Raw genomic sequence first — 14,244 nt, 5'->3', positions numbered from 1 at the left:
TTAACCCGAAGCACCAGTTTAGCTAACGGGGCCTCCTGCTGCTGCCGCGCCGCCGGAGCACGATTTCTGTTCTCATCTTGAAGCAAAGTTCTTAACCCGAGGTACTATTTATGGGTTAGCGGAGTCTGTAACCTGAAGCGTATGTAACCTGAAGCATATGTAACCCGAGGTACCACTGTAATAATAATAATAATAATAATAATAATAATAATAATAATAATACATACATACATACATACATACATACATAAATTGCAGCTTCAAAATCTGAAGACTGGTTTTGATTCTAGGACCTGGGATGGCTGGCTTCCTGCTGGTTGCTTTTGGGTTGCTTGTGCAGTAATCTCCCCATGCTAAGTGTGGGATCCAGTCCCCGTCAAAACAATGCAAAAGGACAGTGTAACAGCGGCAGAGGTACTCACAGATGCACACAGTTCTTTCCTGTTTTCCTTTTAACTCCCAAAGTCTTTTGTGAAGAAGGCCAGTACTCAAGGCCACAGCCAAATCTACAGCAGCTGGAAGAGAGGAAAATGTGGGGGGAGGCAGATGGATGGAGAGAGGGAAAAGCGGAGGTGTTCCCATGCAGATGACACAACCTTGATGGCAGAAAGTGAGGAATTAAAGAACCTTTTAGTGAGAGTGAAAGAGGAGAGCGCAAAATATGGTTTGAAGCTCAACATCAAAAAAACCAAGATAATGGCCACTGGTCCCATCACCTCCTGGCAAATAGAAGAAGAAGAAATGGCGGTAGTGAGAGATTTTACTTTCTTGGGCTCCATGATCACTGCAGATGGTGACAGCAGTCACGAAATGTAAAAGACGCCTGCTTCTTGGGGAAAAAGCAATGACAAACCTAGACAGCATCTTAAAAAGCAGAGACAACACCTTGCCAACAAAGGCCCGTATAGTTAAAGCCATGGTTTTCCCAGTAGTGATGTATGGAAGTGAGAGCTGGATCATAAAGAAGGCTGATCACCGAAGAATTGATGCTTTTGAATTCTGGTGCTGGAGGAGACTCTTGAGAGTCCCATGGACTGCAAGAAGATCAAACCTCTCCATTCTGAAGGAAATCAGCCCTGAGTGCTCACTGGAAGGACAGATCCTGAAGCTGAGGCTCCAATACTTTGGCCACCTCATGAGAAGAGAAGACTCCCTGGAAAAGCCCCTGATGTTGGGAAAGATGGAGGGCACAAGGAGAAGGGGACGACAGAGGACAAGATGGTTGGACAGTGTGGAGGCAGTGGAAGACAGGAGTGCCTGGTGTGCTCTGGTCCATGGGGTCACAAAGAGTCGGACATGACTAAACGACTGAACAACAACAACAAAACCCAGAAGTTGGTGAAACCAGCCCCTCCCCCGGGCGCAGGCCTAAGGTGCTGGTGCAAAAATCACCTGTCAGACTATGGAGTGTATGACTGCACGGAAGCCACTGTTGCAGCAAGATCAAACTCAGGAGAAGCTTCCTGTCCTCCTCACTCAACCTCCCAAAAGTGTGCAGTAAAGTGCTTTTTGTCTGGAGGGGAGCGGGCGCCGATGCAGCTCCTTGCACAAGGAACCCTAGGTATGCCTCTGGGGGAAAGATATAAAAGTGGGTGGGTCTCTGGAAGAATAAAAGGTGAGACTAATTAATATAACAAAGGAAAATGCATTGCGTAACTACCAGGATCTCATGATCCAACACAAAGTCCAAAGGTATCCGAACATACTGTACTCTTCCACAACAAGCCCTCTGAAAATAAGGCACCGCTGATTTGCAGTCTTATATCTGCTCAAGAATTAAAATAAATAAATGGATTGTTAACCCTTGCTTGACCATCTTTTCATGTCTTTTCCCTACCCCCACCCCACCCAGTTCAATGTCTTTGCCATCTTCCCCATACTAGAAAGACACTCCTTCCCCCCAAAGAAAACATTTCACAAAGCACACTTTCAGAAGTGTAACCGAGGAGAGCCAGTGTGGTGTTGTGGTTAAGAGCGGTAGACTCGTAATCTGGTGAACTGGGTTCGCTTCCCCGCTCCTCCACATGCAGCTGCTGGGTGACCTTGGGCTAGTCACACTTCTTTGAAGTCTCTCAGCCCCACTCACCTCACAGAGTGTTTGTTGTGGGGGAGGAAGGGAAAGGAGAATGTGAGCCGCTTTGAGACTCCTGAAGGGGAGTGATAAAGCGGGATATCAAATCCAAACTCTTCTTCTTTGTGATTGTTGTTTGGTGATCAGGTTAGGGCAGAAGGAGAAGAGGCAGACTTCAGCACTATTGGAAAATTAAGCAGCGGAAGCCAGTTTGGTTTGCAATCGGACTATAACCTGGATGGGTTATGCCAGTGGTTTTCAACCAGTGTGCCATGGCACCCTGGGGCACCTTGAATGATGGTCAGGGATGCTGCGGGCAACACTGGCCTCTGTCCCTCTTTCCTTCCCTCCCTCCTCTGATGCCCTCTCACATCTCTGCCTCTTGCACACCTGTGTGTTGCGGCAGCCCTGGCTACAATCTTCCCAGTCGAATGGTGCCTCTGGGGCTGGCCAGGGGGTGCTTCCTAGGCCCCTGTGGGGCAGTGGGAGGAGGCATCTCTTTGGGGGGGGCAGCTCAGAGACCAGGGGCGGCAGCTGCAGCTACCCAGAGGAGTCCCAAGGAGAGGGGAGAATAGAGGAGGCTGAAGGAACACTCCACAAGGGAGGGTGTTTGAAAAAGGGGTGAGGGGCTGCCGGCTCTGCAGGCAAGGGGTGACATAACTGAGCTACTGAGCCCCACAGGGGTGCCGCAGAAAGAATGTAGTTGGTCAAGGGAGCCGTGGACCCCATAAGGTTGAAAACTTCTGGGTTATGCGTTCAGAGATCAAGAAAATCCGACACCCAACCAGCACGATGGTGGCACCAGATTGTACCAACACCCACATCCCCACCCCAACACACCAACGATGTTGCTAATAACATTGGCAACATTGCTTATGAACCCTATACCCCACATTGGTGTCACAAAGATGCATTACACAGTCTCACTGACCACCCCCTATCGCAAACGACATGTTCCTGAACATGGCCCTTCACGCCAGCTGAGACCTAGGACCAACCGGCTAAATGCCAGATGGCCCAAAATACCCCAAACAAACACCTATATGACTACATATAGGAAACTCTCTACAACCTACCTCCTACTCTTTAACCCAAATCTAAACATCGCCACCCGACCCCAATCCCACTCACCTTTCCCCCCTCCACCTCTTTCGCCACTTTTCTTCCCAGTGTCTCAACAAATGAAACTGATTTGAAAAAATGCTACTTGAAGGGGGGGGGGGAGAGAGAGAGAGAGAGAGAGAGAGAGAGAGAGAGAGAGAGAGAGAGAGATTGTACATACAGTGTTTTGAAAATGTGCATCCAGTTGTTTTTCTTCCCTTTAATTTTTTGGGGGGCCCCCAAGCGAGTGGGGCCCTAAGCTATAGCTTGTTTAGCTCATAGCTTATATGTAAATCTGGCACTGGTTGGTGCCCATCAAGACTGGTAGAGCAGGAGGCAGGCAGACGCACAGGTGTTTTAGCCAGAGCCAATGGCAGGCAGAGTTACACCACCCCGTGATTGGTTACAAGGAAAAAGGCAGGCAGGTGCAGACTGGCTTGAGGGCAGAGGCTGGTGGTGCAGGGCCCCTGCTTGTCCTAAGGGAGTCGCTTCCCTGGCAGCGACCCATTAAACATTAAATAGGGCTCCTGCCAGTTGACGATCCAAACTGGTTTAGAATCCTGTCGAACAGCCATTCCAGGTCAATGGCATTTTATGCCCTGAGCTGCCAGTCCTGGTTGGGATTGTTATACTGTAGGCCAATCATGTCAGAGGATGTTGGTAGGTGTGCTGCTCGCAGAATGATAGGCGGTCCTGATCATCCATAGTTTGCATTGCAAATCTTTTTCTCTTTTTTTTAAAGCCATCTTAATTAAAGTTCAAAAAGTACATAATTATATGTGCACTAAACATGGTGAGACGTAAATAAAAGAGAGAAAGAGAAAGAGAACCTGTGTAGAAGGGAAAATAAAGGGGGGAGGCGAAGAAACCCCAAAACTGCTTATTTCACAAGGTTGTTATTGTACTTCACCAGATCTTAACCTATTACAGTATTTGCAAGAATGGATTCCAAATATCATTGAATTTGTCCATGGCAAGTCTGCGTTTATATGCAAGTTGTTCATACGTTGTGAGTTTATATAAATCTTCAATCCAATCATAGAAAGGAACCGCGTTTTTATTTTTCCAGTTCATCAGTATCAGTCTTTTTGCTGAGGTAGATATAAATGGAGAGTCCATTTATATTGTCCTTTCGTAAGGTTCCATGTGCTGGGTATATAATTCAAGAGGATATTTTGCTCTGTAACTGTAAGGCTGTTCCGTACAGTTCTGTCCAGGCCCGTCTTACCCATAGAGGCTAGTGGTGCGGGGTGCCAGGGCGCCAAGTTCTGGAGGGTGCCAGGTGAGAGTCCAGGGAACACCGAACGAGCGCACCGAGTGCGCCGCTCCTGCCGAGTGTTGGCTTGGTTTTTTCCCTTTTAGCCTGCAGAGGCCGAATTCTGTGGGGCGTCAGAAGGCTAAAAGGGAAAAAACTGAGCCGATGCTCAGCAGGAGCGGCGTACATGCCCTTGCTTGCTCAGCGCAGGCCCGCTCACTCTTCCTTGACGGAGAAGTTGCCCTCCAGCCGCTGCCCGCTTCCTCCATCCCTAAAAAAAGGTCGACAACTCTGGGAAAGGGGGATGGCGCTGGAGGGATCTTTGCACCACGGCACCAGAAGATATGCTTAAGATGGCCCTGGTTCTGTTGATTGTTTAAAAAAAAAATTCTCAATATAGGACAATGAAGAAACATATGTTTTAGAGAAGCATTGTCCCTATTTCATCTCCAACAGTTAAATACCATAGTTAAAGTTAAATACACCTTTTTTAAACAAACGTAATAGGGTCCCGTATATTCTAAATATTATTTTTGGTTGTATGAGCCTCGATTTAAGATCCAGGGACACCCTTGTTATAGCAGTTAAAACAGTTTCTGACTGTGTGGTATAAACTGAGATCTCTAATTCGGAATTACGGAATTAGAGAGTTGCAAAACTTTATGTAAGAAAACCCTGGTTGGAGACCTCCGCTCTTTGATACTGCCTCACTACTTATAACGAAAGCATAACTTATGCAGAGTTGATATCCATCAGTGGGCGGCTTTCCTTGCAGCTTAGTAGGAGAGGCTGTGAATGAGTCAAACCAGTGCCTGGTCAATAGACTTGAAGCTGAATCCTGCAGAGACTCTGTGGGTAAGTGGATCCCAGGTTTGAGAACAAGGGTATTTGCACTGTCTCTAGACAGGGGTTGCACTCTCTTTGAGGGAGGAGATATGCAGCTTAGAGGGGCTCTAAAGAGCACTGGATAGCTCAGTTGGTTGCAGCGTGGTGACACCAAGGTTGCAGGTTCGATCCCCAAGATGGGACAAGCTGCATATTCCTGCCTTGCAGGGAGTCCGACTAGATGATCCTCAGGGTCCCTTCCAACTCTATGATCCTTAGTGGCAATCATATTGCTAAGTAATGTACATGAAACCGATTCAAAATGAATTGGGTACATGCCAGAAAACTAATATTTTTACATTTTCGCATTTAAGTGAATTTAAATCAACGGATTTGGCACACCATGACGGAACTCAGCACTGGATTATGGGCTTGGTGTTTACAGTTCTAGAGGCAGATTTAGGGGCGCGTGGCCAGTTCGGTTGCACTGGGCACAGAGCCTTAAGGGTGCTGCAGGTGATACCACAACTATTACTTAGAATGGAGTGAGAGAGCTGGTGTGTGTGTGTGTGTGTGTGTGCGCACCAACTTTTGGCATCGCACGGGGCGCTGCTGAAATTTGAGACTCTGAGGTCCGCCACTCACCGTCCCCTCCTACCATTTGAATGCAGGGGAGAAACTAAAGCAGCCTTCTGTAATTTTGTGCCCTCCAGCTGTTGTGAACTACAACTCGCATCCCAACCATGCTGGCTGGGGCTTGTGGAGGGCATAGTCCGAAACATGTGGTGGGTATCAGGCTGGAGAAGAGAGAGAGAGAGAGAGAGAGAGAGAGAGAGAGAGAGAGAGAGAGTCACTTTCTCTCAGCCTCAGCACTCCACATCTGTAGAACATAGCTGTCAACTTACAGATTTGAAAATAAGGGACCAGCAGCCTTGAAAATAAGGGACCAGCAGCCAAAATAAGGGACCTGCAGCCTCACCTGTTCCAGGCACTCCAGTCTTCCTGTCCTCCTGCAGTCTGGTCAAACTCATGCTGGTAGCTTCGAGAACACTGTCCAACCAACTTTGTAACCAGAGGTTCAACTGAATAGAATCTGAATCACATGCACCACAAGGCCTATGCAGCCTCAACTTAAGATGACTCCCCGGCCAGGCTTTGCACTGAAAAGTTTGCAGCAGCACGTGCAACAAAGTGGCGTCCAGCATTCAAAAAACCCCTCAGCTTGCATTAACTAGCCACACACAGGGCATGCAAGCTCCACCCCCCAGTCGTTCTTAGACTTCTTATTGGGTGAGCAACACAGCCAAGCAACACAGTTGGAGCCTCCCTCCTCCCTGGCCGGCAGGGAGGGAGGGAGAGGAGCTGCTTCCTTTGAAATTTAAGGGACATCATTTAAGGGACATTTAAGGGACTTCCATCAATAAGGGACAGCAGCGGGACATGGCGCTGGAATAAGGGACTATCCCTTCGAATAAGGGACACTTGACAGCTATGCTGTAGAATGGGTCAGATGCCGATGAGCAAGAAGTGGCTGAAGTTATGCTTATTAATTCTCTGCTGAAGCTTATGTCACAGCTTCAGCTGAAAGGCAGAATTTGGATAACTCTCTAAATAAATGGATTCAAACAAACTTGAAGCTCGTGTTTTCCTTTTGAATTATACCGAAATCCAAAGCAATTGAATTTCGGTGCTTAATAGTGCGCTTTCATCTCCTGCGTCTCACTGGAAAGGAGGCTGCATTTTACGCTGGACAACTGCTGTTAGCAACAGTGTCTGTCTTCCTTATAAAGGCCGAGTCAGTTCAGGCCAGTGATTTAATCCCGTTAAAGAGAGGTGCTGAACCTCAAGCCTGTACTATCAAGCCCCGCGTCCCAGTTCCTGCTGTGTGGAGACCGGCTCCGAAGGCTCATTATGAAAGAAAAGGTTCGGTGACACCTGAACCATTTCCCTGAATTATTATTTCATAAATTCTGGTGCTCAGCTCTGGCACAGCAAACAATTGTGGGACTAGAGTTAGGTTGACATGAAGTCTAAGCCAGGCTGTCTAAAGTGCTTGGGGGTTTAAAACATCCCATTCCCTACATTTCCCTCCTATTTCCAAGGGAATCCAGACACTGTGCCACACGCCTGCTCCTGGGGTGATATACGGCTCTCCAGGGCAGGACAATTAGTCGCTTGGTGAGCATGTAAAATCATATGCTAAGAATGATTGAAACTGCCGGTTTTTCAGCAGGAATGGCGAGTCCCAGAGGAAGCAAAAGAGGACAGCAGGGGCAATTGTTAAAATGCCAGGCAGATTTCTATAGGGCAGGCTCTAAACTCCAGGCTCTTGGGTGTGCTAGCTTGCAAAGCCATTTGGCAATCCACGGCAATTACTGTATTTTTTGCTCTATAAGACTCACTTTTTCCTTCCTAAAAAGTATGTGCGTCTCATGGAGCGAATGCAGGCTGCGCAGCTATCCCAGAAGCCAGAACAGCAAGAGGGATTGCTGCTTTCACTGCGCAGCGATCCCTCTTGCTGTTCTGGCTTCTGAGATTCAGAATATTTTTTTTCTTGTTTTCCTCCTCCAAAAACTAGGTGCGTCTTGTGGTCTGGTGCGTCTTATAGAGCGAAAAATACGGTATGTCGTATACTCAGGGGAAGCTGCATAGGGTCTGCCAAACTGCAAAAATAACAGATCCCTCCCCGAAGGACGTGAGAAGAGTCCTGCACGGATCAGGCCAAAAGCTCATCATCTAGGTCTGTATCCTGTTTCACCAGCGGCCAAACAGATGCCTACAAGAAGCTCACCATCAGGACCTGAATACAATGGCACCCTCTCTGTTTGTGCTCTGCAGCAACTGGGGGAAGGCTGTAGCTCATTGGTAGTGCATCTTGCTTGGAAAGAAGACGTTCAGAACCAGAACTGGGAGAGACTCCTGCCTGAAACCCGGCCAGTCAGTGAAGAAGAAGAAGAGTTTGGATTTTATATCCCGCTTTATCACTACTCTAAGGAGTCTCAAAGCGGCTAACATTCTCCTTTCCCTTCCTCCCCCACAACAAACACTCTGTGAGGTGAGTGGGGCTGAGAGACTTCAAAGAAGTGTGACTGGCCCAAGGTCACCCAGCAGCTGCATGTGGAGGAGCAGAGACGCGAACCCAGTTCACCAGATTACAAGTCTATCACTCTGAGCCACTACACCATGCTGGCCCTGTTTTTAATGTTTGATGTTTTGTCACTTTATTATTATTAACATTCTGTTGGGAGCCGCCCAGAGCGACTGGGGGAAACCCAGCTAGATGGGTGGGGTATAAATAATAAATTGTTATTGTTATTATTATACTCAGATGAGCCAATTATCTGACAGCAGCTTCCTATGTTCCTAACTGGTATTGAAAGGCATATCACCTCTGACACTGGGAGTTAGGCACAACCTTAGGTAAAGGGACCCCTGACCATTAGGTCCAGTCGTGGCCAACTCTGGGGTTGCGGTGCTCATCTCGCTTTATTGGCCGAGGGAGCCGGCGTACAGCTTCCGGGTCATGTGGCCAGCATGACTAAGCCACTTCTGGCGAACCAGAGCAGCACACGGAAACGCCGTTTACCTTCCCACCGGAGCAGTACCTATTTATCTTCTTGCACTTTGACGTGCTTTCGAACTGCTAGGTTGGCAGGAGCAAGGACCGAACAACGGGATCTCACCCCATCGTAGGGATTCGAACCGTCGACCTTCTGATCGGCAAGCCCTAGGCTTTGTGGTTTAACCCACAGCGCCACCCGCATCCCAGGCACAACCTTTAGTGCCACCTTATCGACCATGAATCTCCACCACTCACTCTCTCTCTTTTTTAAATGTATTTTTATTAAAGATTTTCTTGGTTTACAAAAGTACAGTGGTACCTCGGGTTACAGACGCTTCAGGTTACCGACTCCGCTAACCCAGAAATAGTACCTCGAGTTAAGAACTTTGCTTCAGGATGAGAACTGAAATTGTGCTCCGGCGGCGCGGCGGCAGCAGGAGGCCCTAAGTGGTGCTTCAGGTTAAGAACAGTTTCAGGTTAAGAACGGACCTCCGGAACGAATTAAGTACTTAACCCGAGGTACCACTGTAAGCAGGTTGGCCGAACCCTTCTGTTCAGTTCTGTTCTGGCCTGTGAATGAACAAGAACTGTCTGAAGAATCTCTGTGTTGTCTGATACGTTCACCCACAACTTAACGCTTAACCCGAGGTACCACTGTATAAGATAAAAAACAAATTAAACCTGCATACAGCTACAGTGTTTTGTGTTGTGTAGGCTTCTATGATGTAAGTAATGGGCCCCGCCTGCTAGCCTGCTCCCTAAAATATCACTGGTTTGCTCCTTTCTATATATAGGGTGCCTACATTCTGCATGGCAACATGTGCAAATGGCTTTAGATACCTGTTAGGTCCATAAATTACCATATAGCATATATTCAACACAAAAAACGGTGACAATTTGTTGCTGACAAAGGACAGCTGGGCATATAAAGGACCCCATTACCTTCAGTAGCTTAGGGCCTCATCAAACCTAAATCCGGCCCTGCTCAGGATCCTACCTATCTTGTCTGTGATTGGTATCTTCTGTTGTTGTTTTTTAAATCTGCTGTTTGTCAGCCTTTGTCTTGAGTGCCTGACCTCCATCTTTGACATCTTGATTCTCCTGCTTTGAGACTGTCAGGCCCAGCTGGCTTTAACCTCATTCTGCCTTTGGCTCCCATCTTTGGCCTTGATGCAGCTGTATCGATCAGCTCTCTTGACTCTTTGCTTGGCAGCCTGACTTGCTCATGGTATTGATCCAGCGCAGATTGATCTCCTGGGCTCTGATCCTGCGAAGGCTGCTCACGATCCACCCTGGGTTTGATACCAAGATAGGACTCTCCTGATGGCAGTGGAACTAAGAAAGTCCGAAATAGTTGCTCAGGCAGGTGTTTAAAATTACCGTATTTTTTGCTCTATAAGGCTCACTTTTTCCCTCCTAAAAAGTAAGGGGAAATGTGTGTGCGTCTTATGGAGCGAATGCAGGCTGCACAGCTACCCCAGAAGCCAGAGCAGCAAGAGGGATTGCTGCTTTCACTGCGCAGCAATCCCTCTTGCTCTTCTGGCTTCTGAGATTCAGAATATTTTTTTTCTTGTTTTCCTCCACCAAAAACTAGGTGCGTCTTGTGGTCTGGTGCATCTTATAGAGCGAAAAATACGGTAACTCATAGCTGAGGGGGGATAGCTGAGAACGGACTTCTTTTCCTTTTCCTTAAATGCAAATAAAACATCTACCAAAGAACATGGTCCGAATGAGAATTTCCACAAATTATTCAGTGGGGCTTTCTCCCAGTTATGTGTGTACAGGGCAAGCATTTGAGGGCTCTTCCCGTTACTCCTCTAGAGGTTGGGGGGCGCACTGCCCACGCAGATTTACGGCCCCACATTGCCACATGGGGCAGACCCTCCAAGTGTCTCTGTTTCCCAGGAAGAGCATTTACAGAAGCAATCCCAGTTTCTGACCTGATCCCAGAAAGTTCCGCTTTTCCTTAGGACGTCCCTATTTTTTCATTGGAGAAATGTTGGGAGGGTAGCGATCCCTAAGCCAGGGAGCTGAGTAACTATATAACTTTTAGAAAGCATCTGACAGCAGCCCTGTAGGGAACTTTCCTAATGCTTAATTATATTTTAATTAATGTTGGAAGCCGCCCCGAGTGGCTGGGGCCACACAGTCAGATAGGTGGGGTAAATAATACAGTGGTACCTCGGGTTAAGAACTTAATTCGTTCCGGAGGTCCGTTCTTAACCTGAAACTGTTCTTAACCTGAGGTACCACTTTAGCTAATGGGGCCTCCCGCTGCCACTGCACGATTTCTGTTCTCACCCTGAAGCAAAGTTCTTAACCCGAGGTACTATTTCTGGGTTAGTGGAGTCTGTAATCTGAAGCATATGTAACCTGAAGCATCTGTAACCCAAGGTACCACTGTAATAATAATAATAATAATAATAATAATAATAATAATAATAGAATAGGACACCCCTGTTTTCATCAGAGAGGTTTTGGAGGGTATGATGGGGTGGCCTGCCTAGGTTACAACGTCTGAGAGGTTTCAAGGCTAGGTTTTCGCCTCACACTCCAGGTTGGTACAGAAACTATGCCACCCCTGAGGCCTGTTGACTTGTGAGCAGGCCCGGCTGTGTTTGGCAGGATTTACTTCCAGCCAAGAATGTGTACAGTGAGGATTGTTGCCTTCATTTCCCAGATGGTTTTTGTGTGTGTGTATGAGAGAGAGTGTGTGTTGTTGTTGTTTAGTCGTTTAGTCATGTCCGACTCTTCGTGACCCCCTGGACCAGAGCACGCCAGGCACTCCTGTCTTCCACTGCCTCCCGCAGTTTGGTCAAACTCATGCTGGTAGCTTCGAGAACACTGTCCAACCATCTCGTCCTCTGTCATCTCCTTCTCCTTGTGCCCTCCATCTTTCCCAACATCAGGGTCTTTCCAGGGAGTCTTCTCTTCTCATGAGGTGGCCAAAGTATTGGAGCTTCAGCTTCAGGATCTGTCCTTCCAGTGAGCACTCAGGGCTGATTTCCTTAAGAATGGAGAAGTTTGATCTTCTTGCAGTCCATGGGACTCTCAAGAGTCTCTCAAGAGAGTATGTGGGAAACCCTTATTTTGGCTAGGGGCCTAATAACAGGACCTGGCTGGACCCTCGCCCTCCATGCCTTGCCTTGAGGGGCCATGGCCGCCACATGCCTGCTTGCAACAGACCATTAGATGAGGCATAGGAAGCTATTCCTAGGGACCGAGGACCCTTCCTCCCCCGCCCCCATAAAAGGGGGTGCCCCCCAAGTTGATGGGCATTTCCAATCAATAAAATGGCAGTGCACCATGTCATGTGATTGATTTCTGCAGCGTATGAGGTAAAGCTGTTTGCAGGAGGACTGGACTAACACTTGTAGTTTGATGGTGAATTTTGGACATAACAGAGATGTAAAAGATTCAGATTATTATAAAAGATGCAGGAGGAAATGATTAACAATAGGACTTACAGCAGGGCCAGATTTAGGTTTGATGAGGCCCTAAGCTGCTGAAAGTAATGGGGCCCTTTATATGTCCAGCTGTCCTTTGTCAACAACAAATGGTCGGGGTTTTTTGTGTTGAATATATGCCATATGGTAATTTATGGACCCAATAAGTATCTAAAGCCATTTGCACCTAACAAAATATGTATTTTATCAAAGTAATTGTTGAACTGAAAGACAATTAAGAAGTATATTAATAGTGAATTTTGGGGGGTTACCCGAGAGAATGGGGTCCTAAGCTATAGCGTGTTTAGCTTATACAGTGGTACCTCGGGTTAAGTACTTAATTCGTTCCGGAGGTCCGTTCTTAACCTGAAACTGTTCTTAACCTGAAGCACCACTTAGGGCCTCCTGCTGCCGCCGCGCCGCCGGAGCACGATTTCAGTTCTCATCCTGAAGCAAAGTTCTTAACCCGAGGTACTATTTCTGGGTTAGGGGAGTCTGTAACCTGAAGCGTATGTAACCCGAGGTACCACTGTACGTAAATCTGGCACTGGCAAGGAGGGCAGCCCAGAAGATTCTTTGGAATCTTGTTTTTATGTTATATATTGGATATGTGATTGTAAAACTCTGGTTTGAAAACCAAATAAACACACACACACACACACACACACATATATATATAATATTAATTTGTTTATTTGGTTTTCAAGTTGGGATGCCAAGTTGAATATAATATAATATAATATAATATAATATAATATAATATAATATAATATAATATAATATAATATAATATAATATAATAATATGGGGGTGTCCAAATAAGCTCTACCCTGCAGAATCTGGAGAGAGAGAGAGAGAGAGAGAGAGAGAGAGATTCTGCAGGGTAGAGCTTATTTGGACCCCCTCCCTTTATATTATATTCAAGTTGGCACCCCTGAAAGGAGTGCTGGGGCGGGGGTGTCCCTTCTTGGTGGGTATCTCCCCCCTCCGTTCACTTGCAAGGATTCTCCTTCATGTGCGTGTCCCGCATTTCGGAAGTAAGAGGCGGCGGCGCGGATTGCGCGGGCGCGCGCCTATGCCCATTTCTTTATTTTTATTTTTATTTTGCAATCCCCCTCGCCGCTTTCCCTTTCGCCTGCAAATGGCTTCTGCACCTTTAAATAATTCATCGCCCTGTCTTTTGCCTCTGCCTCCTTGCATGGGGCTGGCTGGGGAGGAGACAGCAGAGGAGGCAGCAGCAACAGCAGCCGCCCGAGCCTGGTGACATCAGCGCCAGGGCTTCAGCAGCCACCTGCTCCCAGCCAGAGAGAGGAAGAGAGAGGAAACTGCTGGGAACCCCCGAGGATCCTCCTCCTGCTGCTGCTGATCTCCCAGATCTCCCCTCCACCCATCCCATCCCTTGGAGACCCCTCGCCCTCCAGGTAAGGGGCGCCGGCTGCATGGGCCATCCGGGTTGGGAGGGCTGGCTTTCTGCGTGCAGGGAACCCCAGATGATCCCACCGAGCTCGATCCGAGCCAGGCGGAGCCTGGGAGATCTCTCTTCACCATCAGAAGGCTCTTTTTTATTTTTTGCCTCCTCCTCTTCTGCCTGCAGCAGCTGCCGATTGGAGCCTCCCGGGTCCCAAAGGCAGATGCGTTCTGTCTTCCATGACTCTTTAAAAAAGTCAGGAGAGAGTAAGCCGGGAGATCGGGCGGTGGGGTAAACCCTGCGCGCCCCCCCCCCCCGTGCAAGTTGCAGAAGGGAAATAAAAGTTGGCTGGCGCTGCTGCGTAAAGTCTTGGTTTGCTGGGAGTGGAACTTGCACTCTGCAACCCCAGCTGCAAGCATGCTGGCCTCCTGGAAATCAGTAAAATTAATCTTGGATCCCGAAAAGGGCTTTGGAAACAGAGTAGTACGTAGTAATAGGTTGGAGGAAGTTGTCTGGGAATTCGGGGTTCTGGGGTTTCTCAAGAGTTGGGGGAATACCTCTGCAGAGGACATGTGG

At 47.7% G+C, this 14,244-nt stretch overlaps 1 protein-coding gene across 5 annotated transcripts in view; it reads left to right on the top strand.

Moving 5' to 3' along the window:
- Nucleotides 1-13,261: 13,261 nt before the first annotated feature.
- BAZ2A (bromodomain adjacent to zinc finger domain 2A) overlaps nt 13,262-14,244 on the top strand; it is a 64,332-nt gene continuing 63,349 nt past the window's right edge. For 4 of the 5 annotated variants that reach the window (XM_083489797.1, XM_083489806.1, XM_083489794.1 and 1 more), the window contains exon 1: nt 13,262-13,681. The gene's annotated coding sequence lies outside the window, so the exon portion shown is untranslated. The remainder of the gene's footprint in view (nt 13,682-14,244) is intronic. The other variant, XM_083489799.1, reaches the window with a different exon arrangement.

The sequence above is a fragment of the Podarcis liolepis genome (genome assembly GCF_965112155.1).
Source record: "Podarcis liolepis genome assembly, chromosome: 2".
NCBI lineage: Eukaryota > Metazoa > Chordata > Lepidosauria > Squamata > Lacertidae > Podarcis > Podarcis liolepis.
The sequence above is the reverse complement of the archived record's forward strand: the minus strand, read 5'-3'. Positions and strand labels throughout refer to the sequence as shown.